Source organism: Choloepus didactylus, chromosome 21 (assembly GCF_015220235.1).
Source record: "Choloepus didactylus isolate mChoDid1 chromosome 21, mChoDid1.pri, whole genome shotgun sequence".
NCBI classification, from domain to species: Eukaryota; Metazoa; Chordata; class Mammalia; order Pilosa; family Megalonychidae; genus Choloepus; species Choloepus didactylus.
Window position 1 is genome coordinate 5,275,753 of NC_051327.1, and position 25,115 is coordinate 5,300,867.

Below are 25,115 nucleotides of genomic sequence, written 5' to 3' on the forward strand. Positions count from 1 at the left end.
ACTTGTGGGTCAGTGGCAGAGACAAACTGTGGCAGGACTGAACTGAAGGATTAGACTATTGCAGCAGCTTTAAAACTCTAGGATCACCAGGGAGATTTGATTCTTAGAGTCACCCCCCCCCTCCCTGACTGCCCAGAAACACGCCCCATATACACGGCAGGCAACACCAACTACACACGCAAGCTTGGTACACCAATTGGACCCCACAAGACTCACTCCCCCACTCACCAAAAAGGCTAAGCAGGGGAGAACTGGCTTGTGGAGAACAGGTGGCTCGTGGACGCCACCTGCTGGTTAGTTAGAGAAAGTGTACTCCACGAAGCTGTAGATCTGATAAATTAGAGATAAGGACTTCAATTGGTCTACAAATCCTAAAAGAACCCTATCAAGTTCAGCAAATGCCACGAGGCCAAAAACAACAGAAAATTATAAAGCATATGAAAAAACCAGACGATATGGATAATCCAAGCCCAATCACCCAAATCAAAAGACCAGAAGAGACACAGCACCTAGAGCAGCTACTCAAAGAACTAAAGATGAACAATGAGACCATAGTACAGGAGATAAAGGAAATCAAGAAGACCCTAGAAGAGCATAAAGAAGACATTGCAAGACTAAATAAAAAAATGGATGATCTTATGGAAATTAAAGAAACTGTTGACCAAATTAAAAAGATTCTGGACACTCATAGTACAAGACTAGAGGAAGTTGAACAACGAATCAGTGACCTGGAAGATGACAGAATGGAAAATGAAAGCATAAAAGAAAGAATGGGGAAAAAAATTGAAAAAATCGAAATGGACCTCAGGGATATGATAGATAATATGAAACGTCCAAATATAAGACTCATTGGTGTCCCAGAAGGGGAAGAAAAGGGTAAAGGTCTAGGAAGAGTATTCAAAGAAATTGTTGGGGAAAACTTCCCAAATCTTCTAAACAACATAAATACACAAATCATAAATGCTCAGCGAACTCCAAATAGAATAAATCCAAATAAACCCACTCCGAGACATATACTGATCACACTGTCAAACACAGAAGAGAAGGAGCAAGTTCTGAAAGCAGCAAGAGAAAAGCAATTCACCACATACAAAGGAAACAGCATAAGACTAAGTAGTGACTACTCAGCGGCCACCATGGAGGCAAGAAGGCAGTGGCACGATATATTTAAAATTCTGAGTGAGAAAAATTTCCAGCCAAGAATACTTTATCCAGCAAAGCTCTCCTTCAAATTTGAGGGAGAGCTTAAATTTTTCACAGACAAACAAATGCTGAGAGAATTTGCTAACAAGAGACCTGCCCTACTGGAGATACTAAAGACAGCCCTACAGACAGAGAAACAAAGAAAGGACAGAGAGACTTGGAGAAAGGTTCAGTACTAAAGAGATTTGGTATGGGTACAATAAAGGATATTAATAGAGAGAGGGGAAAAATATGACAAACATAAACCAAAGGATAAGATGGCTGATTCAAGAAATGCCTTCACGGTTATAACGTTGAATGTAAATGGATTAAACTCCCCAATTAAAAGATATAGATTCGCAGAATGGATCAAAAAAAATGAACCATCAATATGTTGCATACAAGAGACTCATCTTAGACACAGGGACACAAAGAAACTGAAAGTGAAAGGATGGAAAAAAATATTTCATGCAAGCTACAGCCAAAAGAAAGCAGGTGTAGCAATATTAATCTCAGATAAAATAGACTTCAAATGCAGGGATGTTTTGAGAGACAAAGAAGGCCACTACGTACTAATAAAAGGGGCAATCCAGCAAGAAGAAATAACAATCGTAAATGTCTATGCACCCAACCAAGGTGCCACAAAATACATGAGAGAAACACTGGCAAAACTAAAGGAAGCAATTGATGTTTCCACAATAATTGTGGGAGACTTCAACACATCACTCTCTCCTATAGATAGATCAACCAGACAGAAGACCAATAAGGAAATTGAAAACCTAAACAATCTGATAAATGAATTAGATTTAACAGACATATACAGGACATTACATCCCAAATCACCAGGATACACATACTTTTCTAGTGCTCATGGAACTTTCTCCAGAATAGATCATATGCTGGGACATAAAACAAGCCTCAATAAATTTAAAAAGATTGAAATTATTCAAAGCACATTCTCTGACCACAATGGAATACAATTAGAAGTCAATAACCATCAGAGACTTAGAAAATTCACAAATACCTGGAGGTTAAACAACACACTCCTAAACAATCAGTGGGTTAAAGAAGAAATAGCAAGAGAAATTGCTAAATATATAGAGATGAATGAAAATGAGAACACAACATACCAAAACCTATGGGATGCAGCAAAAGCAGTGCTAAGGGGGAAATTTATAGCACTAAACGCATATATTAAAAAGGAAGAAAGAACCAAAATCAAAGAACTAATGGATCAACTGAAGAAGCTAGAAAATGAACAGCAAACCAATCCTAAACCAAGTAGAAGAAAAGAAATAACAAGGATTAAAGGAGAAATAAATGACATAGAGAACAAAAAAACAATAGAGAGGATAAATATCACCAAAAGTTGGTTCTTTGAGAAGATCAACAAGATTGACAAGCCCCTAGCTAGACTGACAAAATCAAAAAGAGAGAAGACCCATATAAACAAAATAATGAATGAAAAAGGTGACATAACTGCAGATCCTGAAGAAATTAAAAAAATTATAAGAGGATACTATGAACAACTGTATGGCAACAAACTGGATAATGTAGAGGAAATGGACAATTTCCTGGAAACATATGAACAACCTAGACTGACCAGAGAAGAAATAGAAGACCTCAACTAACCCATCACAAGCAAAGAGATCCAATCAGTCATCAAAAATCTTCCCACAAATAAATGCCCAGGGCCAGATGAATTCACAGGGGAATTCTACCAAACTTTCCAGAAAGAACTGACACCAATCTTACTCAAACTCTTTCAAAACATTGAAGAAAATGGAACACTACCTAACTCATTTTATGAAGCTAACATCAATCTAATACCAAAACCAGGCAAAGATGTTACAAAAAAGGAAAACTACCGGCCAATCTCCCTAATGAATATAGATGCAAAAATCCTCAACAAAATACTTGCAAATCGAATCCAAAGACACATTAAAAAAATCATACACCATGACCAAGTGGGGTTTATTCCAGGCATGCAAGGATGGTTCAACATAAGAAAATCAATCAATGTATTACAACACATTAACAAGTCAAAAGGGAAAAATCAATTGATCATCTCAATAGATGCTGAAAAAGCATTTGACAAAATCCTACATCCCTTTTTGATAAAAACACTTCAAAAGGTAGGAATTGAAGGAAACTTCCTCAACATGATAAAGAACATATATGAAAAACCCACAGCCAGCATAGTACTCAATGGAGAGAGACTGAAAGCCTTCCCTCTAAGATCAGGAACAAGACAAGGATGCCCGCTATCACCACTGTTATTCAACATGGTGCTGGAAGTGCTAGCCAGGGCAATCTGGCAAGACAAAGAAATAAAAGGCATCCAAATTGGAAAAGAAGAAGTAAAACTGTCATTGTTTGCAGATGATATGATCTTATATCTAGAAAACCCTGAGAAATCGACGATACAGCTACTAGAGCTAATAAACAAATTTAGCAAAGTAGCGGGATACAAGGTGAATGCACATAAGTCAGTAATGTTTCTATATGCTAGAAATGAACAAACTGAAGAGACACTCAAGAAAAAGATACCATTTTCAATAGCAACTAAAAAAATCAAGTACCTAGGAATCAACTTAACCAAAGATGTAAAAGACCTATACAAAGAAAACTACATAACTCTACTAAAAGAAATAGAAGGGGACCTTAAAAGATGGAAAAATATTCCATGTTCATGGATAGGAAGGCTAAATGTCATTAAGATGTCAATTCTACCCAAACTCATCTACAGATTCAATGCAATCCCAATCAAAATTCCAACAACCTACTTTGCAGACTTGGAAAAGCTAGTTATCAAATTTATTTGGAAAGGGAAGATGCCTCGAATTGCTAAAGACACTCTAAAAAAGAAAAATGAAGTGGGAGGACTTACACTCCCTGACTTTGAAGCTTATTATAAAGCCACAGTTGCCAAAACAGCATGGTACTGGCACAAAGATAGACATATAGATCAAAGGAATCGAATTGAGAATTCGGAGATAGACCCTCAGATCTATGGCCGACTGATCTTTGATAAGGCCCCCAAAGTCACTGAACTGAGTCATAATGGTCTTTTCAACAAGTGGGGCTGGGAGAGTTGGATATCCATATCCAAAAGAATGAAAGAGGACCCCTACCTCACCCCCTACACAAAAATTAACTCAAAATGGACCAAAGATCTCAATATACAAGAAAGTACCATAAAACTCCTAGAAGATAATGTAGGAAAACATCTTCAAGACCTTGTATTAGGCGGCCACTTCCTAGACTTTACACCCAAAGCACAAGCAACAAAAGAAAAAATAGATAAATGGGAACTCCTCAAGCTTAGAAGTTTCTGCACCTCAAAGGAATTTCTCAAAAAGGTAAAGAGGCAGCCAACTCAATGGGAAAAAGTTTTTGGAAACCATGTATCTGACAAAAGACTGATATCTTGCATATATAAAGAAATCCTACAACTCAATGACAATAGTACAGTCGGCCCTAATTATAAAATGGGCAAAAGATATGAAAAGACAGTTCTCTGAAGAGGAAATACAAATGGCCAAGAAACACATGAAAAAATGTTCAGCTTCACTAGCTATTAGAGAGATGCAAATTAAGACCACAATGAGATACCATCTAACACCGGTTAGAATGGCTGCCATTAAACAAACAGGAAACTACAAATGCTGGAGGGGATGTGGAGAAATTGGAACTCTTATTCACTGTTGGTGGGACTGTATAATGGTTCAGCCACTCTGGAAGTCAGTCTGGCAGTTCCTTAGAAAACTAGATATAGAGTTACCATTCGACCCAGTGATTGCACTTCTCGGTATATACCCGAAAGATCGGAAAGCAGTGACACGAACAGATATCTGCACGCCAATGTTCATAGCAGCATTATTCACAATTGCCAAGAGATGGAAACAACCCAAATGTCCTTCAACAGATGAGTGGATAAATAAAATGTGGTATATACACACGATGGAATACTACGCGGCAGTAAGAAGGAACGATCTCGTGAAACATATGACAACATGGATGAACCTTGAAGACATAATGCTAAGCGAAATAAGCCAGGCACAAAAAGAGAAATATTATATGCTACCACTAATGTGAACTTTGAAAAATATAAAACAAATGGCTTATAATGTAGAATGTAGGGGAACTAGCAATAGAGAGCAATTAAGGAAGGGGGAACAATAATCCAAGAAGAACAGATAAGCTATTTAACGTTCTGGGGATGCCCAGGAATGACTATGGTCTGTTAATTTCTGATGGATATAGTAGGAGCAAGTTCACAGAAATGTTGCTATATTAGGTAACTTTCTTGGGGTAAAGTAGGAACATGTTGGAAGTTAAGCAGTTATCTTAGGTTAGTTGTCTTTTTCTTACTCCCTTGTTATGGTCTCTTTAAAATGTTCTTTTATTGTATGTTTGTTTTCTTTTTAACTTTTTTTTCATACAGTTGATTTAAAAAAGTAGGGAAAGTTAAAAAAAAAAAAAAGGGAAAAAAAAAAAGGTTCAGTGCCCCCTTGAGGAGCCTGTGGAGAATGCAGGGGTATTCGCCTACCCCACCTCCATGGTTGCTAACATGACCACAGACATAGGGGACTGGTGGTTTGATGGGTTGAGCCCTCTACCACAGGTTTTACCCTTGGGAAGATGGTTGCTGCAAAGGAGAGGCTAGGCCTCCCTATGGTTGTGCCTAAGAGCCTCCTCCCGAATGCCTCTTTGTTGCTCAGATGTGGCCCTGTCTCTCTAGCTAAGCCAACTTGAAAGGTGAAATCACTGCCCTCCCCCCTACGTGGGATCAGACACCCAGGGGAGTGAATCTCCCTGGCAACGTGGAATATGACTCCCGGGGAGGAATGTAGACCTGGCATCGTGGGACGGAGAACATCTTCTTGACCAAAAGGGGGATGTGAAAGGAAATGAAATAAGCTTCAGTGGCAGAGAGAATCCAAAAGGAGCCGAGAAGTCACTCTGGTGGGCACTCTTACGCACACTTTAGACAACCCTTTTTAGGTTCTAAAGAATTGGGGTAGCTGGTGGTGGATACCTGAAACTATCAAACTACAACCCAGAACCCATGAATCTCGCAGACAGTTGTATAAAAATGTAGCTTATGAGGGGTGACAAGGGGATTGGGAAAGCCATAAGGACCACACTCCACTTTGTCTAGTTTATGGATGGATGAGTAGAAAAATAGGGGAAGGAAACAAACAGACAAAGGTACCCAGTGTTCTTTTTTACTTCAATTGCTCTTTTTCACTCTAATTATTATTCTTGTTATTCTTGTGTGTGTGCTAATGAAAGTGTCAGGGATTGATTTGGGTGATGAATGTACAAGTATGTAATGGTACTGTGAACAATCGAAAGTACGATTTGTTTTGTATGACTGCGTGGTATATGAATATATCTCAATAAAAGGAAGATTAAAAAAAAAAAAAAAAAGACATAATGCTGAGCAAAATAAGCCAGGCACAAAAAGAGAGATATTGTATGTTACCACTAATGAGAATTCTGTGAAAAATGTACAATGTGTTATACTGTAGAATGTAGGGGACCTAGAGATACCAATTAGTGGAGGGGGAATGATAATCTAATAAGAACAGATAAACTATGGAGGGTAATCTCAACGTTATGGGAATGCTCAGGGATGATTATGGTTTGTAAACTTTCTTGGATATAGTAAGATCATGTTGGAAGCAATAGAGTTATTTTAGGTTTTTTTTTTCTCTTATTCCTTTGTTTTCTTAGGAGTTGTTAATTTTCTTGGGGTATGGTAGGAACATGTTGGAAGCAATGTAGGTATTTTAGATTATTTGTTTTTCTTACTCCTCTCTTTGGACATGGTTTATTAATTTTCTTGGGGTATGGTAGGAACATATTGGAAGCAAAGTAGTTATTTTAGGTTATTTGTTTTCCTTAATCCATTGCTTTGTTTGAAATGTTGTGGGGTTTTTTTGGTTGTTGTTTGCCTGTTTGTTTTTAATTTTTTGATAAACAAAGTTAAAAAATTGAAAAAAAAATCAGTAGAAAAATGGGAGTAAAAACTAAATGACAAATAGGGTGGGATGGGGGGATGGTGTGGGTATTCTCTTTTCACTTTTATTTTTTATTCTTATTCTGATTCTTTCTGATGTAAGGAAAATGTTCAGAAATAGATTGTGGTGATGAACGCATAACTATATGATCATACTGTGAACAGTTGATTGTATACCATGGATGACTGTATGGTTTGTGAATATATTTCAATAAAACTGAATTAAAAAAAAAAAAAAAGGTCTTAGTTATCTTTGGGGGAGACTGGGCAGAATATCAATACTATAAATTTTTGACATTGTAGCATGATTCTTTCCCAAAGGGACCAGCCTTCACTTCTTTCACAAGACTATGGGTCTGTAAACTGTCTAAAGCCTGGAAATTGTTTAAGGTACACTTGATCTCTATTTTTGTAATCAAAGTTTTTTGTGATTAAAGACTTGATTGTTCTTTAAGTCTGCTGTTGATTGTGGTAGCCACACCTACTTGGTCTTTGGCAATGAAGTGCTGCCAATTGGCTTCTGCCAGCCAGGGATCTGAATCATCACCATTTTGTTCAATAATCCAAATTCAATAACAGCAGTTCCCACAGTAATATCTGACCTACTGAGAAGAGCAACCACAGGGCCCTTGAGGGATGATAGAATCAGTGGCACAAATTTATTCCTCATAATCCTTGTGAAAGGTGTATCTTCTGGACATTCCTGGGGTAGGTGAGCAGCTTACATGATAAATCCACTTTACCATTCCAATCTCCCTAAGTCTTTGGGTCCTCTCATCTACAATATATGAGGGCATTTCTAGCACATTGACCCCAGGCAATGTAGGCCACCTTTTGGTCCATGCTTCTGACAACCACAGGAAAAACTCTTAGAGCACTTCCTAACCCATCAAACTACAACAATGAATCCAAAATCTATGCTTAGTGATCCATGTAAATAAATTCAGCCTAATCCAACTTTATATTACTTCTACCATTACTCCACGCACCTAATATCCATTCCCATGCATTTTCCCCAATGTCTTTCAATTTAAATTGGGAAAATCATTTTGTAGCATAGTGCACCTTTTCATGGGTCACACTTTTGCATCTTTTGTCACCTGTTCAGACTTCAGTCTAGTTATGGGTCTGGAAGAAAAGAGGAGTGATGTGGGGGATCATGAGAAGAATTAGATTTGTCTTGCAAACTAACAACCTCAGCACTTCCCATTGCAGTTTCATCTTGTGAAGCAGGATAACTCCCTTAAGACTGAGGAGTGAGGGCTGTTTCCTCAGGAGAAGTGGTTACAGACTTATTAGTCACAGCTGGGTAATCTCTTCAGGTAGAGGTTTGGTGATGGATTCCTCAAGGCAGACTCAAGGTCAGGAGTCTGGTCCCTCAGGGATAACAGGAGGTTGGGTGAATGACATTTTTAGAGCAGGGCATTAGATGTTTATATGGCTAAAACATTGGAATATGATTGAATGAGACTGACTGAATGACCATGTTATTTTGTCCAGTTGTTTGGTCTCCTGGGAAATTCATCATAAACCTTCATCAGAATTCCCAGCTTGTGCCTGCCCTACAGAACTTGAAGGTAACTATCTGATCAGTCATATGAATCAATTCCAATAAAAACTCAGTTCTATTTATCTGATTCCCTAGAGATCCCTGAACAATACATAATGTTTTCTTTCTTCACACCCCACAAAATAAGAAAGTGTGATGGCATAGGGTAGGATATCAGAAATCAAATCCTACTTGTGGCAAATATGATTTAATTCTTTTAGCAATGACTTAAATGATTGTATTAATGATCATTTGGTGATATTTATTTTGTAGTTATTTTAGAGGATACACAAGCAATGATAATATATTAATGAAATGGCTATGATTTCTTATTGACAGACTATGTCAGAAAAACCTACTAGTTTTAATGTACACAAGGTAATTGCAGGGATAATGAGCATATGAATAGAGAAACACCTTATATTATCAGGTCAAAATTGGAAAAACAAAAATAATAATAAAACATGCTGGACAGCCCAAATCAGGCAAGTTATAGATATGTACTTCAAGAAAGAAAACTGATTAAAAACAAGACATTTCATTCCTTTTGTTTGTAGGCAATATACGTCTACCTCCAGAATACTATCTGCAGCCCTGTTCAACACTGTTCCTGGAGGAGTAATGGAAAAACATCACTGCAAGGAAAGAACTCACAGTTGTTTGGTATGAAGGGCTGCTGTTTAAGACAAGTTGATACGTGACTCTAAATTATCCCAATTTGTAGTCATCCAGAAACATTCAAAAATTACTTGTTTCACACGTGCTTCACCTTTAAATTTAATACAATATTGCAATGTGAATGCAGTTGTTCACATTTATAATTACCACCATTAAGGAAGGCATTTTATGCATATTGTAGCAAATGTAGGGCTAGTACTCAGATTTGGGCTTTACACTATAATGTTTTTGGATTTCAAAATTCCAATATTCATTTGTGTTTGCAAGTTGTAAGATAGTCATATGAGAACAAGATGTAAAAATCATCTGAAATGAAGTGGAAATTAATAACTTGACTTCACAGAGTTTTCTTAAAGACTTGTATAGCCAACAACTGAATAATATAGCTCCTTCCTTTAATTTTTGCAGGGAAATTCATCCACTTGGATCAACTTTTTTGACCACAATAAAGCCTTGGATTTCTGTACACCCTTCCAAGAAACAAATATAAGGTTATAATTTTTGAATTGCTATATGTTCACCAAATATTTCTTTGAGGACTTATAAATATATACTGAAATGTCAATGTTGCTGTCCAATTTGGATATATACAGAGTGGACTGAAGAATGTGACTGAAGTCACCCTGTTTATATTGATGGCTTTGTGGATGAGTTTGAGCTGCAAGTTTTCCTACTTTTATTATTTCTAGCAATTTATCTCTTTATTCTTATGGAAATTTGGGACTGATTATATTGATCATTGGGGATTCCTGGCCTCACAACTATGTGTACTATTTTCTGAGTGTGTTGTCATTCTTGGATGTCTACTATTCTTCAGTCATTTCCCCTAAAATGTTTTCAATTTCCTGGCAAAGAATAAGGACATTTCATTAATTGGAAGTTCAACACAGATGTTTCTGGCTGTTACTTTTGAGACTATAGGGAGTTTGTTTACTCTTAGCTGTAATGGCTTCTGATCATTATTTAGCAATATACAACACACTGCAGGATTCATTTAACATGTCACACCAATTCAATCTGCCACTCATCATTGCTTCTTATTTTGGTGGAATTTTGTTGCTACTTTCCACATAGTGGCCAATTTTAGCCAATCCTGTGCATCCAATGAAATTAGACATGTCTTTTGTAACCTCTCTCCACTCTTCACTATTTCTTTTTCTGACATTTAAACCAGCTTATTCTCTTCTATTTTGTGGGCAACTATTGAGATAACCACTAAATTCATTGTCCTGATTTCCTATGGTTTCATTCTGTTGGCCACTTTGAAGATGTGTTCTGATGAATGGAGGCACAAGTCTTTTCCACTAGTGGCCCTCACCAAACTAGTTTGTCAATGTACCATAGGACAATCCACTTCATGTAAGTGAGGCCAATATCCTGTTATGCTTTGGACCATGATATTGGATGTGGTAGTGTCTATATTTTACACTATTGTGATTCCCATGCTGAACCCCATCATCTACAGTTTGAGGAAGAAAGATGTTAGAGGCAATGAAAAAATTGAGAGAAATTGATTCATAAAGTACAATATTAGCATTGATTAAAACTTAAAAAAAGTTAGATATCATTCCACATATCAATAACCATAAACTAAGGATGAAAATGCCTTATCTTCAGTTAGCTGTGTTTGCACATCTTAGAATATTTACAAGAAAAAATTAATTTGTCCTGCCATGCAGCATTTTACATATATAGATAATATGTGCCATCTCTATAACTATGCTTTTGTTCAAATTGATCCATATTAAATAAATACTCACTGTTAAATGCATATCAAAATTGTTAGTCTTTATGTAATTTGATTTGCACTCACTACACTTACAGGAGATGTCCTCAGGAAATAGAATATAATATTACATAGCTGACGTTGGGCAAGATGACAGAGTGGGGAGGTGTAGGTTTTAGTTACTCCTCCAGGAAAGCAGGTAGAAAGACAGGAACTGCATGGACTGAACACTGGAGAGCAAATTGACAATGGGCATACTTCATACAACACTTATGAATGCATGGAACAGCTGAGATCAGTGAAATCTGTATGCTCTTGTGGCCAGGGGACCTATGCCCCTCCCTGCCAGGCTCAGCCCTGTGGGAGGAGGGGTCATTGGTTCTGAGAATGAGAAGGGAGAACTGCAGTTGCAGTTCTTTATTGAAACCTCCATCAACTGTTCCAAACTCCAAACATAGATAGACAGATATCAGTCACCAGAGAATCTGGGAGAAGTCAGCCCAGTGGAGAGGAGATAAGGCTAGCAGAAACAGCAAAAAAAAAAAAAAAAAACCCAAAAATAAAAACAGAGACTTTTTGGAGTCTCTTGTGAAGATAGAACAGAGAGGGGCAGGGCTCAGAGTCAGGCTCATATGCAAATCCAGTAAATGAGTTTCCTTGTCTGAAGAGCTGGTTTCTCTGCTTCCTTGATTGTTCCTTAATGGCCCTAACCTCCTTGTCTCTTAGCATTTCAATAGCCCATTAGATCTGCAAGGAGGATCCTTATTTTTTTTTTATCTTTTTCTCTTTTTTAAAAAACAATTACTCTAAGAAACCCATTACAGAAAGCCTCAAAGACTTGCAATTTGGACCCAGAAAAGAGCAAAGCTAAGAGAGCTCTGAGACACAAGGCAATAATTCCAGTGGCTGAGAAAATTTGCTAAATACCACAACTTCTCAAAAAAAAGGAGGGTGTCCCCTTACAGCCTTCTTCCTGGTGGGCTGGGAATGCTCCTGCCTGGTGCCAGGGCCACAGCCCAGAGCTACCCCAAGCAATCCAGTGTGATGGGAAGTGTTTCCAACAACACACACACACACCACAATATTGGGAATGGACAATACCCTTTCCCCCACCCTCAGCTAACTGCCTCAGAGCTGGAAAGGTGGAGCTGTGTGAAAAGGGGGAAATTAACATGCCCCATTCAGCCATCGTTTCAGCAGATTGGGAATGCCCCTACACAGCCCTGCAGCCCAGAACTTCCCTTGGGGGACAGCAGTCACCTGTGACATAGCACAGTCATCCATCAGCAGAGGATCTAGGAGTGCACAGCTTGGAAGAGGGACCCACTTGCAACAACACAGCAATACAAAGGATTTGTTGGTCAGTGGCAGAGACAAACTGTGGCAAGACTGAACTGAAATATTAGACTATTGAAACAGTTTTAAATCTCCAGGAACACCTGGGGGATTTGATTATTAAAGCTGCCTCCCTCCATAACCACTCAGACAAATGCCCCATATGCAGGGCTGGCAACATCAAATATACACATAAGCTTGGTTCACCAATTGGATACCACGAGTCTCACACCCCCACCCACCACAAAGACAAAGTGGGGGAGAACTGACTTGAGGGGAATAGGTGGCTTGCAGATGCCACCTCCTGGTTAGTTAAAGTGTACTCCACAAAGCTGTAGATCTGACAAGTTAGAGATAAGGGTTTGAATCAGTCTACATATCCTAAAAGAACCCTATCAAGTTAAGCAAATGCCAAGAGGCCAAAAACAACAGAAAATTTTAAAGCATATGAAAAAAAAAAACAGGCAATATGGGTAACTCAAGCCCCAAAACCCAAAACAAAAGATCAGAGGAGGCAGAGTACTTGAAGCAATTAATCAAAGAACTAAAGATGAACAACAAGACCATGGACAAGGATTTAAAGGACATGAAGAAGAGCATGTCACAGGATATAAAGGGCATAAAGAAGACTCTAGAAGAGCATAAAGAAGAAAATGCAAGAGCAAATAAAAATATAGATGATCTTATGAAAATAAAAAAAAAATGTTAAACAAATTAAAAAGATTCTGAATACTCATAGTACAAGACTAGAGGAAGCTGAACAGCAAATTAGTGACCTGAAGTATGGCAGAATGGAAAATGAAAGAACAAAATAAAGAATGGGGAAAAAAATTAAAAAAAATTGAAACGGACCTCAGGGATATGATAGATAATATAAAACATCCAAATATAAGACTCATTGTTCCAGAAGGGGAAGAGAACAGTAAATGTCTATGAAGAGTATTCAAAAGAAATTGTTGGGGAAAACTTCCCAAATCTAAACACCATAAATACACAAATCATAAATGCTCAGTGAACTCCAAATAGAATAAATCTAAATGAACCCATTCCAAGAAATTCTGATCACACTGTCAAATATGGAAGAGAAGGAGCAAGTTCTGAAAACAGCAAAAGAAAAGCAATTCACCACATACAAAGGAAACAGCATAAGACAAAGTAGCGACTACTCAGCAGCCACCATGGAGGCAAGAAGGCAGTGGAATGACATTGAAAATTCTGAGAGAGAAAAATTGCCAACCAAGAATTCTTTATCCAGCAAAGCTCTCCTTCAAATTTTAGGGAGAGCTTAAATTTTTCACAGAAAAACAAATGCTGAGAGAATTTGCTAACAAGAGACCTGCCCTACTTGAGATAATAAAGGGAGTCCTACCAACAGAGAAACAATGAAAGGAGAGAGAGATATGGAGAAGCGTTCTGTACTAAAGAGATTCAGTATGGGTACATTAAGGGATATTAAGAGAGAGAGGAAAAAATATATCTGACAAACATAAACCAAAGGATAAGATGGCTGATTCAAGAAATGCCTTCACAGTAATAATGTTGAATGTAAATGTATTAAACTCCCCAATCAAATTCTTCCAGAATCGTTCCCTTATTCATTTAAAAAGCCATTCCAAAATGTGTGGTATTTGCAACCTCAGTGGTACCCCACTCCTGGTACCAAAATCTATTCCAGTTTGCTATTCCTGCCAGAATGCAAAATAACAGAAATGGATTGGCTTTTATATAAGGAGCTTATTTGGTTACAAAGTTACAGTCTAAGGCCATAAAAATGTACAAGCTAAGGTGTCAACCATAGGTTTCCATCACAGAAGAATGGCCAATGGCATCCAGAAAACCTCTGTTAGCTCAGAAGGCACATGTCTGGCATCCACTTGCTCCCAGGTTGTGTTTCAAAATGTCATTCTCCAAAATGTTGCTTTTGGTGCATTCTGTCCTCTCTTAGCTGCAGTTTCTCTTCAAAATGTCACACTCAATTGCCTTTCAAAATGTCACTCCTAGCTTCTCTGAGGCCCTTCTGTCTGTGAACAATTTTATATGACTTCAGTGATCCAATTATCACCCACCTTGAATGGGTGGGATAACACCTCCATGGAAATTATCCAGTGAAACATTTCACTTACACTTGATTGAATCGCATGTCCATGGAAACACTCCATCAAAGAATTCCAATCTAATCAACACAAATATATCTGCCCCCACAAGATTGCAAGAAAGAAAATGGTGTTTGGGAGGAGACAGTACATCCCAACTGGCACAGAAATCAAAGAGAAAGATATCTCTGAGAAGAAAAGCAATAAACAGAATAAACAGTACCTGAGGGCCAAACAACACCCACCTGAATGAGTCCTTTATGTAGATGGGAAGACCCAACAGACCCACCCAAATGCATTGTCTACTACCAGGAGCTGCCACAGAGAGAAGAAAGGGTAGGAGAAAGAGCCCCAAACAAAAAAGGGGGGTGGGAGAAAGTAAAGCTAATCCATAAAAGTGTAAATATGTTCTGTGTTCATGGATAGAAGGCTAAACATCTTTAAGATGTCAATTCTACCCAAATTGATTACAGATTCAATGCACTTCCAATGAAAATTCCAACAATTTAGTTTGCAAACTTGGAAAAGTTATCAAATTTATTTGGAAGGGAAAAAGGCCTCAAATTACCAAAAATGTTCTAAAAAAGAACAAAATGGGAGTAGTTACATTGCTTGACTTTAAAGCTTGCTATAAAATGACAGTTGTCAAAACAGCTGGTACTGGCACAAAGATAGGCACATTGATGAATGGAATCAAATCAAGAGTTCAGAAACAGACCCCCAGATCTATGGTTAACTGACTTTTTGATAAGACCCCAAAATCCACTGAACTGGGACAGAACAGTCTCTTTAAGAATTGGGGCTGGGAGAACTGGATAATCATATCCGAAAGAATGAAAGAGGACACCTACCTCACACCCTATACAAAAAATTAACTCAAAGTGGATCAAAGACCTCAATATAAAAGACAGTAACATAGAACTCCTAGAAGATAATGTCAGGATACATCTTTAAGAACTAGTATTAGGAGATAGCGTCTTAGACCTTATACCCAAAGCACAAGCAACAAAAGAAAAAAATTGATAAATGGGAGCTCCTCAAAATCAAAAGCTTCTCTGCCTCAAAGAACTTTATCTAAAAGGTGAAGAGGCAGCCAACACAATGGGAGAAAATATTTGGAAACTGTATATCTGATAAGAGACTGATACCTTGCATATATAAATAATCTTATAACTCAAAAACAATAGTACAAACAGCCCATTCAAAAAATGGTCAAAAGATATGGAAAGATGTTTCCCTGAATAGGAAATAAAAATGGTTAAAAACCATGAAAAACTGTTCATCTTCAGTAGCTATTAGGGCAATGTAAATCAAAACCACATTGAGATATCATCTCACATCAATAAGAATGACTGCCACTAAAAGACCAGAAAACTACTAATGCTGTACAGGATGTGAAAATTGGAACTCTTATTCATTGCTGGTGGGACTTTATAATGGTACAGCTGCTGTGGAAAACATTTTGTCAGTTCCTCAGAAAACGAGATATTGAGTTGGTAATTTCATTTCTCAGTATATACCCAAAAGACCTAAAAGCAGTGACACAAACAGACATTTGCACACTGATGTTCATAGTAGCAGTGTTCACAGTTGTCAAGAAATGAAAACAATGCAAGTGTCCTTCAACAGATGAATGGATAAACAAAATGTGATATATAGATATGATGGAATACTATGCAGCAGTAAGAAGGAATGAGGTCCTGAGACATAAGAAAACATGGATGAACATTAAAGATGTAAAGCTGAGTGAAATAAGTCAGACACAAAAGGAGAGATACTGTCTGGTGCCACTAATGTGAACGCCATGAACAATGGAAAATAAATGTCTCATAATGTAGAATACAGGGGACCCAGTGATAGACAGAAGCTAGTCAAGGTGGAATGATAACCTAATATGAACAGACATGATAATGGGGGCAAACTTAAAGGTATGTGAATGGAAATGGGTAATGATTGTTTGCTAAAGGGATTATAAGTATCAGTGCCACATTTAAGGTAATCATCTTTGATAGTGTGTGTTTAAAGGCATGTAGCCCACAAATTAGCACCACAACTATAAGTAAGTGTTTGCATGATCTACTTCTAAGTTAGGACGCTGGTACAAAGAGTTAACAACAGAGGGATATATGGAAAAACTACCCATTACCTATTATAGCCTGTATTTATTAGGGATAACTAGGAATACCTTACCAGTACTATGTGAATACTAGGGATAAATAATTAGGGGCTGATAAAAGGTTCGTGATGTTTTGTGTTTTATATACATATATATATAGATAGATAGATATAGATATAGATATAGATATAGATATAGATATAGATATAGATATAGATATATATCAATTGAGGGTATGATTGTACAACTAGGTGAAGATAATGTGAGATACTGATTTGATTACCTTGGACAGAATATATGCTACATGAAATTAGGAACCTCCTACTGAGTAAGTCAAGCCCTTGACCTTGAGGCTTCCTCTTGTGAAACTTATGGCTGTAAAAGGAAGCCTAAGCCTTACTATAATTATGCCATATTATTAATCATGCATTATTAAGAGGACCCTCCAGAGAACCTCTTTGGTTGCTCAGATGTGGCCTTTCTCTATCTAAGTCCAATTCACCAAATAAACCAATTACCCTCATCCCTACATGGGCTATGATTCCAGGTGAGTGAATCTCCCTGGTGACATGGGACATGACTCCCAGGAATGAGCCTGGACCTGGAATTGAGGGATTGAAAATGTCTTCTTGACCAAAATGGGGGAAAGAAAGGAAACAAAATAAGGTTACAGTGGCAAAGCGATTTCAAATAAGATTGAGAGGCTTTCCTGGAGATTACTCTTATGCAAACTCCAGAAAAATATCCCAAATGAACACAATATGCCACACCCTAACCAATAATAGTCCTGAAATACATGGATCCCTATCTGAGACTCTATAAAAGTTCCCCTCACTATTTATTTTTAAGAAACTTAAATTCACCAAAGTATTTCTATACCAGACAAGTTCTAATATCCCAGAGGCAACAGTCTCTTTAAAAGCATCAACCAGATGCAGCCCCCTTCCCCATAATGTTTACAAACCTTTTTAATATGAACAAGTGGTGCTCACTGTCTGGACACTCCATTGTATCAAGAAAATCATTAAATGAGAGGAAAGGGTGGCGACAGACAAGATAGGATTTAACAAAGGATTATGAATACTGAATCTGTATATATGCACACACACACACACACACATATACATATACATGTATGTTTAGATGCTAGGGTATTAGAATAGCTAGAAGGAAATAACTCTAAGGGAATTGTAACCCCCAATATTCTTTGAAATTTGCCAACCACTTTTTAAATCATACTTTGAAAGTTATCACTGTTTTGTATATATGTTAAATTTCACAAAAAAAATTGTATGAAAAAAGAAAAGTAAATTGCCAGGGCCTCCTTCCTCTCACCCCTCTTTTCTTGCAGGAGTGCCCACATATCTTCTCATAGGTGTATTCAATAAACTTTCCATCTGGTAACTCTATGCTGTGATGTGCCTGTGAATTCCTTCTTGTACCATGGCCAAGAACCTTGACCCAGATCTGGCAGCATATTTTGGTGAGTCAGCCAGGAGACACTTTTCTCTGACCATATGGTCTGTTAAGTCATGGCTGTTGATCAGAAGACTAGGTTGCATGCTTTTGTTTTGCTTTTTCTTCTCACTTGACTCATTGCTATCCTCTTCTATGTCTTCATGCAACTCTGTGTCTTTAGGAATCCAGAGTCTCTGATCATGAACTCAGTCCACTCTGAGCCTCTCGCCCCCCTCTTCGGAGGTGGAAGGAGCCCATGCACATGCCACGGAGCTCCAAGGAGGCTCTGGGAAATGGGTGATACCAACCTTGAGACCTGACCGAGGGCTTCTCTCCATGTCAAGCATGAGTTCAATGGAAGTCAAATCAAGTTTCAATCTCTTTCTTTCTCTTTCTTTCTCTCTCCTTGGTTTTCTTGTACTTCCCAACAATATCTCCTTTCCTTCCTTTTTTGGGAGCATATCTCGATTCTCACCAGACTAAAAAGATGTCCTGTCCCTCAGATCCTTCCTCCTGCTAAATTATTTCCTATTTTCACCTCTCTCACAGAGGTCCCCACCCCTGCCTCCATGATGGACTCCTTTCCCCCTGAGTCTGGCTTTCAATGCCTTCTGAGACATTCCATATTCTGTAACACAGGAATCTGAGCTAAAGATTCTTGTATCAAACATGGTGTTGTCTTTGTATCAAACAAGGTATTTTCTTTAACATTCTAGGGAGACACCTCTGGTTTAGGCCCATGGGAATTGAGTACTTGCCAATGGCAGTATCTCCCCTTCAGTCCTCTTTGTTGAGACTCATTGCAGCTGAATATAAAGCTCTCCTTCTTTTATAGCATGCTGGCTTTTATCCCTTGGGAAATAGGACACTTAGTGGACAAAGATATTCCTGGGAGTGTTTTCTGGACTTCTCTCAGGTGGGGCAAGCACCCAATATTGGGAGCAGAGAGCTAGACACCTCCCAGGGAGGAACATCCCAGGGATGCCCAACAACTCACCTGGGGATGCCCAGTGACTTTTCTCCCTGTATTCTCTAGAGATTGAACTAGCAGAGGGGAAGGACTCCTAGGGAGCATTGCCCAGAATTCTTCAAGGAAGTGAAGGTCCAGAGATCTCTCAGGCAACTAAGGCAATTGGAGTTCAAAGTCCTCAAGAACATTGTCCTGGAATTCCTCTAGGCAAGGGCAGGGCAATATCCCTGACCTCTCTTTTGGAACCTGGGGAAGCATAAGTCCAGACATCTCTCTGGAAAGTATGGGGTTTTAGTCAAGAGCATTGTCTCGGAATTCTTCTGAGCAAGGGCAGAATTAGAGTCCCTGACCTGTGTTTTGAAAATCCCAGAAGTGGAGGTCAAGACGTCTCTCAGGAATGGTGTCCCAGGGATGCCCAGCAAATGTACTCCCCGTGTTCCCAAGAGACTGGGCAGGTGGAAAGGGAAATGCCCAACTTGATACATGTTGGGATGCTTCATGGTCACACTGGCACTAGTGAGGCTCTGTTTCTTTTTCCATAGAAAATGCGAAACATCAACAGTCAATATAAGCTAAAATGGGAAGTTCTATACTTAGATCTAAATCCAGCAACAGTTGGATCTCACTTTTTAACAAAGTCAATCAACATGCCTTTAATTTGATTTTAAATTTTATATTTAAAATCAATATTTATGTGCTATTTTCATTTTATGTCATTATGGTGGTTTGGATGTATTATGTCCCCCAGAACACCATGTTCTTTGATGCAGTCCTGTGGGGCCAGATGTATTAGTGTTGATTAGGTTGGAATCCTTTGATTGAGTGTTTCTATGGAGATGTGACTCAATCAATTGTTGGTGAGAACTTTGGATAATTTCTGTGGAGGTGTTACCCTACCCATTCAGAGTGGGTCTTAATTAAATCACTGGAGCTCTACAAAAGTGTTCACAGATAGAATGAGGTGCTGCAACCCATGGAGAAAATTTGAAGAACATGCAGGAGCTGAGAGTAGAGCTGAAACACAACCTGGGATCAGCAGATGCCAGCCACATGACTTCCTAGCTAACAGAGGTTTTCCAGATGCCATTGGCCTTCTTTTGGTGAAGGTATACTTGTGTTGATGCCTTCATTTGGACATTTTCATGGCCTTCAGACTGCAACTTTGTAACCACATGTAAAAAGATTCAATTAGTCTTCAAAAACCTTCTTATAACTAAAAGCTCAGGATCAGATGGCTTCACAGGGGGAATTTTACAAAACATTCCAAAAAGAACTTACACTATTTCTGCCCAAAATCTTCCAAAACATTGAAGAAAAGTGAACAGTACCTAACTCATTCTATGAATCAAACATCACTCTAATACCAAAACCTTATAAAGGTAGGGCAAAAAGGAAAACTACAGACCAATCTCTAATGAATACCGCTGCAAAAATTCTCAACAAAATACTTGCAAATTGAATCCAATGGTACATTAAAAGAATATACACCACAAACACGTAGCATTTATTCAAAGCATGCAAGTGTGTTTCAACACAAGAAAATACATGGTAATGCAACACATTAACAAATTCAAATGAAAAAAAATCACTTGATCATCCAAATTGATGCAGAAAAGGCCTTTGACAAAATTCAGCATCCTTTATTGATAAAAACACTTCAGAAGGTAAGAATTGAAGGAAACTCCTTCAGTATGATAAAGGGCATATATGAAAACCCCACAACCAGCATCATACTCAATGTATGACTGAAGGCCTTTACTCTAAGATCAAGAAAGAGCAAGGATGCCCACTGTCACCATTGATAGTCAACAACATTCTATAAGTTCTAGCAATTAGGCAGGAAAAGGAAATAGAAGGCATCTAAATCTGAAAGGAAGCTGTAAAACTCTGATTATTTGCAGATGACATGATCCTATATTTGGAAAATCCTGAGAAAACTACAACAAAGCTACTTGAACTAATAACCCAGTTCAGCAAGGTGGCAAGATACAAGATTAATGCACAAAAATTACTAGTGTTCCTATGTAATATAAGACCTAACTGAGGATGCAATTAAGAAAAAAATTCCACTCACAACAGCAACTAAAAGAGTGAAGTGTCCTGGAATAAATCTAACCAAGGATGTAAAGGACCTTTGCAGAGAAATCATTAAAACATTGCGAAAAGAAATCAAAGAAGACCTAGATAGGTGGAAATATATTTTGTTTTCATGGATTGGAAGGCTAAATATCATTAAAATGTCAATTCTTACCCAAATTGGTCTACAGATTCAACACAATACAAATAAAATTCCAACAACATACTTCTCAGAATTTTAAATATTAGTTATTAAATTTATGTGGAAGGAAAAGGGGCCTCAAATAGCCAAAACCATCCTTAAAAAGAAGAACAAAGTGGGAGGGCTTACACTGTCTGACTTTAAAGCTTGTTTCAAAGCTACAGTGGTCAAAACAGCAAGGCACTGGAACAAAGATAGACATATTGACCAATGGAATTGAATTGAGAGTACAGAAATAGACCTTCATATCTCTAATTAATTGATTTCTGACAAGGCCTCCATATCCACTGAACTGGGACAGAATAGTCTCTTCAATAAATGGTGCTAGGAGAATTGGCTATCCATGTCCAAAGGAATGAAAGAGGACTCCTACACCACACCCTATTTAAAAAGTAGCTCAAAGTGGATTAAAGACCTAAATACAAGAGAAAGTACCACAAAACTACTAGAAGGGAAACACTTCAAAGACCCAGTGACACGAGGTAGCTTCTTAGACCCTATACCCAAAGCACCAGCAATGAAAGAAAAAATAAATAAATGGGAGCTTCTCAAGACTGAAAACTTCTGTGCTACAAGGGACTTTGTCAAAAGTATGAAGAGGCAGCCAATTAAATTGAGAGACTATTTGGTAATCATATATCTGACAAGGGTTTGATAATCAGTATATACAAAGAAATCCTACAACTCCACAATAAAAGAGCAAACAACTCAAGTATAAAATGGGCAAAAGTTATGAATAGACATTTTTTCCAAAAAGGAAATGCAAATGGCTATAACACTCATGAAAAGATGCTTGTCTTCATTAGCTATTAGGGAAATGCAAGTCAAAACCATTATGAGATATCATCTCACACTTATTAGAATGGCTGGTACTAAACAAATGACAAGTGTTGGAGAGGCTGTGGAGAAGGAGGTACATTTATTCACTGCTGACAGCAATGTAAAATGATACAGCACTGTGGAAGACAATTTGGTGGATCCTCAGAAAATGAAATATTGAGCTGCCCTATGAGCAATCAATTCTGCTACTCAGGATATATGTAGAAGATCTTAAAGGAGAGACACAAACAAACATTTTCATACTGATGTTCATGGTGGCATTACTCACAGTTGCCAAAAGATGGAAACAATCCAAGAGTCCATCAACAGAAGAGTTGATAAACAAAATGTAATATATACATACAATGGAATATTATGCAGCAGGAAGAAGAATTGAGGTCCTGAAGCATGTGACAACATGGTTGAACATTGAAGACGAAATGCTGAGTGAAGTGAACCACACACAAAAGGACCAATATTGTATAATTTCATATGAACTAACTAGATCATGTATACCCAGAGTCTTAAAATGTAGAATATAGGGTACCTAGAGATGGACAGAAACTAGAAGATGGGAAGTATTTACCTAATATGTACAGAATTGTTAATGAGGTTCAACTTAAATATTTGGGAATGGATAGAGGTGATGGTGGCTTTTTATTGGGATTGCAAGTAATAGTGCCATATTGTAGATGAATTTGAAGCAGTTGTTTAAAGTCATATGTCACTGATTAGCACTACAAATATAAATAAGTTCTTGAATGAACTACTACAAATGTATAATAATAACAATAATAATAGATGGTTATATGGGAAAACATTATTGTAAATTATGGACTATAGTTAACAGTAATATTTTAATATTCTTTCATCAACAGTAACAAATTTACTATACCAATATTATGGATCAACAAAAAGGGGGGATGAGGGATTTGGGAGCATTTGGTTTATTTTTTATTCTTATCTCTCTTCTAGAATAATGAAAATGTTCTAAAATTGGTCATGGGGAGGAATGCAAAACTATGTGATGATACTGTGAGCCAGTGATTGTATACCTTGGTTTTTGTGATGTGTTAATATGTCTTAATAAAATTGGAAAAAAAAAAAAAAACTTGACATACAAATATAAAATGAGCACATGGCAAAAATTTATTTACTCTTTCATTAAAAGGAAAATCAGCAGGAAGATAAGAATGATTCAAAGAGCATTGAAAGAGCAGGGATTTAGAGATTTTAGTTCTAAAAGTGCAACAAAGTGTTTTTTTTTCTTTTAAAATTTTATTGAAGATAATATACATATAACTAGGAACATATATCATAAGTGTAAATGAACATTCATGAACAGAAAATACTCCTACAAACAGGACAAATACAAGGGAACAGAATATTGCCATCACTCTGGAAGCCTCCATTATTCTGTGTTCTAGTTAAGAATTGAAAATGTATTTGTCTAGGAAAGATCTATGGAAAAACCTTTTGTCTGATGGCATGGACCCACTGAAGCCTCATGCAAACCTGGCAATGTTTTGAGAACATTGTTTGAGCAGACACACTGCCAGGCTGGAAGAAAGGGTACAGAGACGGGACAAAATGAAGAAAAAATGGCATCCAGAATAGTCATGGAATCAGTTTCCACTAAGGAGATGAGATCTCCTCAGGTCAAAGGAGAACAATTTCCTGCCAAGCCTTTGGGTAAGGCAGTGGTTCTTACCCAAGACTAGGAGGAAGTGGGCTTACTATTAAAATATTCTGGAAAGTTCAGCTCCTATCCAAAAGCAGAAGAGTGTGTTTCATACCTCAGCCCTCACAGGGAGTCTGACCACATTCCAATTCTTGAAGGGGGTGGGCCCTATTTTCTGCAGAGAATAGAACCACTGTCCAAGTACAAGGAAAGGGGACTGCACTCCTGCAGGCCCTGAGAGCAAACAATTGATCTTCAGATGACTCTCAGACTTGATGGAGTTTGCCTTGCTAGATTTCAGACTTGCTTGGGGCACTTCATCCCTTTTTCCTTCAAATTTCTCCTCTCTGGATTGGAAATGCCTATCCTTTCTCTCTCCCACTATTGGAGTTTAGAATCAGATAACTTGTTTCTTGGTTTCTCACATCCACAGACTAGAGGGTGGTTATGCCCCAGGGTGAACCATGCCCACAGTTGGCTTTGATGAGACTTTGGACTTAGAGTTGTTACTGATATAACTTAGGGATTTGGAGATTTGGGAGCAGTGAATATATTTTGCACATAGAAAGAACATGTCCTTTTTATTCCTGAGGAACGACTCTGGTAGATTGAATTATGTATCCTGGTTTAGACATGTTCTTCTCCTTAATTTGCATTCCTATGAGTGTAAACTCTTTTGTAAATAGGAACTTTTGACTATACTATTTTCATTTAAGATGTGGCTGTAAGGCAAATAGTTTCTCTTGTACAAACCCTGTTTCACCAGTTCCTTCTCTGCCCCCATCCCTTTGTTTTCTGGGACCAGTACAGAAAGTGTTCCAATGGCCCTGCCCAAGCCTCAAGGAATGAGGGAGTATTTACTAAATCAGAAGGCACCGCAGGGACTATAATGCTGGTTGAAACTTGCCCTGTGATCCTGTAGAATGGAATTGTTTTGTACAAAACCCCTGTTTACATGAATTAAAAGGTCCCATACACATTCCTGAGTATGATAAATCTGTGTTCTTGCACAGTTCAGCTCTGTGCCTTCTTTGTTCTCCTCCTATATAACCTGTTACATGTTGCAGAACACTAATTGGGTTTCAGCTGCCACCCTGGACCACAACTGCTGTATATAAGCTTCCCTAAATATGTAAGCTTCCCTATGTAAAGATTTATATGATTTGCCCATGTCTTCCCAAGACATTCTTTAGGTTCTCTTT